This window comes from Bos javanicus, chromosome 14, assembly GCF_032452875.1.
Source record: "Bos javanicus breed banteng chromosome 14, ARS-OSU_banteng_1.0, whole genome shotgun sequence".
Lineage (NCBI taxonomy): Eukaryota > Metazoa > Chordata > Mammalia > Artiodactyla > Bovidae > Bos > Bos javanicus.
In genome coordinates, this window is record NC_083881.1 from 50434879 (window position 1) to 50440185 (window position 5307).

The window sequence follows — 5307 nt, forward strand, 5'->3', positions numbered from 1 at the left end:
CCCAGTCTATGATGTTCCATTATAGCAGCTTGAGCTGATTATAACAAAGAGGAAACAACACCTTAGAGAAAGTGCCCATACTGTTCTTCGAAGGCCTTTTAAAAACTTGTATCAGCCTAGGCAATGATATAAGTATATAAGAATAATTAAATTGACTCTGCAGCAAGGGCTTATCTGATTGGAAGAGAATGTTTGTAGGCAAGTAATACTAGAGAATGAAAGAAGAGGAAATAGGATTTTGAAGATTTGTTCATGAAGCTTTATATAAATGCAATGTCTCACAAACATGACATTGCTTTTAAATCTCTGACTGCCTGCAAGATTAGTGGTAAAGAATCTTTTTTCCTTTTTTTTTTCTTTTCAGTATGGGAAGGGAGAGAAAAACAATAAAAGGATTTTCCAGGCTTCCATGATGGCTCAGTGGTAAAGAATCCACCAGCTAATGTAGGAGACATAATGTGATCCTTGGTCCAGGAAGATCCCACATGCCATAGAGCAACTAAGCCCCTGTGTCACAAACTCCTGAGCCCACACTATAGAGCCCGAAAGCCACACTACTGAGCCCAACTACTGAAGCCCCCTGCCCTTATGGCAAGAGAAGCCACCACCATTAGAAGCCCACACACAGAAAGTGGAGAGTAGCCCCCGCTTGATGTAACAAGAGAAAAAAGCCTGTGCAGCAACAAAGACCCAGCAGAACCAAAAATAAATATTTTTTTAAAGGGGTTTTCCTCTGAAATCCCACTGTAATGTAAAGTCTTTTTTCTTAATGTTCAGTGGTCCTCTCACAGCCTGCAATAGGACAGATGTTAATACTGTGGACTTTACTATTTTTCACTATATATACACTACCGAACTTGGTCTGAGAATTCCTAAATCCAAATGATGATGATTATTTACTTATATAACAGAACTAGAGTCAGTTTTCTGACAAGTAAGAAGTAGGTTACAATGCCTACTTTAATAGTAGTGCCATATTGATAAAAATGATAGATTTGAAAGGTCATTGTGAACTGTAAGTTTGTATACATACTTACGCGTAGCTCAGTCAGTAAAGGATCTGCCTGCAGTGCAGGAGACCCGGGTTTGATCCCTGGGTTGGGAAGATCCCCTAGAGAAGGAAATGGCAAACCACTCCAGTATCCTTGCCTAGAAAATCTCATGGACAGAGGAGCCTGGTGGGCTGCAGTCCATGGGGTCACAAAGAGTCAGACACGACTGAGCGACTGACACACACACATGCATGGCTATGTTTATTATCATTACTATGATTATTATTAAGGTGTCATCTTGGGTCAAGGCTAAGATGCAGGTTACTAAATAGTGTAGGAGACACTTGTTCAAACTGTTAGTCCTGAAGCTTACCTTTGCTCTATATTTAGTGTCACCTCCTTCTTTTCAAAACATAGAAATGAGAAACTAAACTATGTCTTTTTCAAATATTTTCGTGAAGTCATATTAAGATCCTTTTGAATCTATTTCAGAAAAGTGAACTGCACAGTTTTGTAAGAAACAAAACAAGTACAATTTTTGAAGTTCCTATGAAAGATCTTTGTTCAAAATAATAATAATAAAAAACAACAGAAGACCATACCTATTAAACCCATATCATATGAGATGGAATTGTAATTGGACTTTAGCTATCTATGCCCTACAAGGGCTTGTAGGAAGTCGAGCATACTACCTACTTCTCCAAAACATACCAGGAGAGACCCTATGGATTTGCAAAAAAAAAAAAAAGTCAGCAATCTGGACCTGCTCAGACACTCAGGGAAACAAAAAAAAAATCTCATAACAATTTTGAGAACTCTGATTAAAAGCAAATTTTGTGTAGTAATTGCTTTGTGTAAAACACAAGGGGACAATATTATTACCCTTTCAATGATAAAGACCATTATGTGTTCTGAAACATCTCATTTCTTATCTCAGGAAAAACTGAATCTATATGTGTTGCTTCTTTCCCTAATACATTAATTATCTTACATTAGACTAGTGAATGTATGCTTCACATGAAAAAATAATTCATGGTAATTACATTATAAATCATGCTAATACGGTTTATATAATGATTAAAATAAGTGCCCACTGTAAAATCCAAATGTGTAATCATCACATCATTTTTAACAAAATTTTCTCTGGATTTCAAATACTTGTACTTTTACTTTGCAAGTAATTAGCATGCTGAGGAAGCTTTTAGAGGTAAAATTCCATTATGATGAAATGCAGTACTTCCACACTGTTTTGTTGTTATAAGCTTATCTTATAATGAATCTTTTATTTGATATCAAATTTCCAGTCAGCAGAATTAGAGTAAAATTTGAATTCATGCCCAGTCTTTCTAATTCATTAGAATAGAAAAAAAAAAGAAAAGAAAGCTTTGAACTCAGCAGAGAAAAAAGGGAAAAATTAACTGCATCCCTATTCAGTGAACTGGAGAGAGCTCTCTTCTTGCGAGTATTTCCCTCTCATTCCTCTTCCGTATTTTCCCATTCCCCCATCTCTCCTCTTACCACTTTCTCTTCCTCTGTCTTTTGGGAAGATCCTAGACATTAAGTTTGTCTGAGTGGTTTGAATTTGTAGGAGGCCTTTGAGTGATGAGTTGGAAATATTTGAGTTTTAAGATCATTCAAGCTGAATTTGGGTAAGGGCGAGTTAAGAAATTGTTAATGTAATTTTTGCTTCAACTTTTATTGACTCAAATTTTCTGAGTTTGGACCCACTGGACTTACTCTGGTAATGAAAATTACACTTATATTTGGTTTTGAAAATGTCTGTTGCTAGGTTAGGATCATAAGAATCATCCACAATATAATTTGATTCTTCATGGAGGGTTCAATTCAATCACATTATTGGAGTTTACTCAGTATTGGCCATCTGCCCGTGGTAGAAATAACACGGTTAGAAAGAACATTTCTTTGTAATGAAGTTTGCTACAAATGGGTTTAAGAAAGGGAAGTGTACTCTTAATTATTTATGTGCTTGTTCAATATTTGGCTGCTTTTATGTCCTTTATGACAAGGATCATGCATCTAAAATTATGATAAACCAAATGAAGTGATTAAATAATTTGATATTTGGTTACAGTGTTGTTGAAGATGAAGATTAATGATAATGATAATTATGATGATGGCAACAACAAAAATAAATGGCAAATTCAAACAGAGGAGAACTGATGGTTTCCTCAATGACCAGTTTTAGAACTAAAAAAGGATGTAGCAACATTATATGGTTCTGTCTAGATTTGAAAAACCATATTCTGTGTGTAGACGTCTCACTAATTAGAGTTTGTGTCAATTTGTCAATTATAATGACTATTATCCAAAACACCAATTCTGATTTCCTTAGTTTGTATATTAGTTTCCCAGGGCTGTTTAAACAAAGTACAGACTGGATGGCCTAAAATATTCTTTCACAGTTCAGGAAACCAGAAGTCTGAAATCAAGGCATCTGCAGGGTTGACTCTTCCTACAGGTTTTAGAGAGCATTTGTTTCATGTCTCACTTTTAGCTTCTGATGATTGCTAGCCGTCTTGGCTTTCTTGAATGGTAGACTCACAACTGCAGTCTCTGGCTCCATCCTCTCCTGGCATTCCCCCATGTGTATACCTGTATATTCACACAGATTTCTTATAAAAAACACCAGTCATTGGATTTCATGCCCACTCGAATCCAATATAATCTAATCTTAGTTACATTTTAAAGACTTATTTCCAAATAAGATCATATTCTGAAGTTCCTGGTGGACATGAATTTTGAGATACACTATGCAACACAATATAATTGACTCTTAGATCCTTTAGGTTTTATTTTTGGTGAAACTAACTAGCTAGTAAAGACTATTTAAAAAAATCTAAATTATAGATTTTATGTTCTAAATTATAATAACTATAATATTATAGTTACTGTATGAAAGTGCTGTAAAAATGGTCTGTACTTTGTTTCTGTTTTCAGCATTAGTTTGTTTTATTTTCCATTTTTAAATCCCTGTTTTTCTTCTTCATCAGTTTACTTTCTATTAATTTAATAGACATTAACAAGCGTATTGGGCTTCCTTGATAGCTCAGTTGGTAAAGAATCCACCTCCAATGCAGGAGACCCCAGTTCAATTCCTGGGTTGGGAAGATCTGCTGAAGAAGGGATAGGCTACCCACTCCAGTATTCTTGGGCTTCCCTTGTGGCTCAGCTGGTAAAGAATCTGACTACAATGTGAGAGATCTCGGTTCAATTCCTGGGTTGGGAAGATCCCTTGGAGAAGGGAAAGGCTATCCACTCCAGTATTCTGGCCTGGAGAATTCCATGGACTGTATAGAATTTCCATGGGGTCGCAAGAGTTGGACACAACTGAGCGACTTCCACTTTCAACAAGCCTATTATGTTCCACTGATATTTCTAGGTTGATCTGAAACATATCAACAGATATAAATTATAGAGTTTATTGCTTTCAAGATACTTACAATAAAAATTACCCCATTTTCTATATCTAACAAAATAAATACTGCTCACAATAAAACAGGTGGTGCTAGTGGTAAAGAACTTACCTGCCAATACAGGAGACATAAGAGATGCAGGTTTGATCCCTGGGTCAGAAAGATCCCCTGGAGAAGAAAATGGCAAAACCCACTCCAGTATACTTGCCTGGAGAATCCCATGGACAGAGGTACCTGAGGGGCTACAGTCCATGGGGTCACAAAGAGTCAGACACCCACTGAAGCAACTTAGCATGCATGAACTCACAATAAAATAGTTTGGTGAACTGTTTCATAAAGTGAGGCATTATGGCTTTATATTAATTCCATGAAAACTGATGTGATGCCAGTACTAGTGATTAAGACTGTAGCTTTCAAAAATTGCCAAAGTATTCTAAGAACTAAATCTCGAATTATTGGGCTTGGAAAATCAATGTGCATCTGTGTGCAAGGACATGTGAATGTATACACATTATTTGTTTAAAAAAAATCAGTTCAGATATTGTGAGTTTATGTGTTCATGTGTGTTCATTTGTGTGTGGGAGAGAGTGCATCTGAGGGCCTATTAGGATCCAGGAGCCTCAGGTACCTTCCTATATAATCTCCCATCAAAGCTGTATTCTGCACCATATCTTGAGGATGGTCATTTGGCTGTTTTACTGTAGGCCTGAGGTCACTCACTACCACTTCAGATTAGCATGTTCCATTTTAGAGAAGATCCCACTGTCCATATCTTCCCAGAAACCTCCTCCTTGGGAATATCCACTATATGCTCAGCTCAGCCTTTAAGGATGAGAGACACAACAAAGGCCTCAGTAGGAAGGGATGAAAACAAGCTAAAG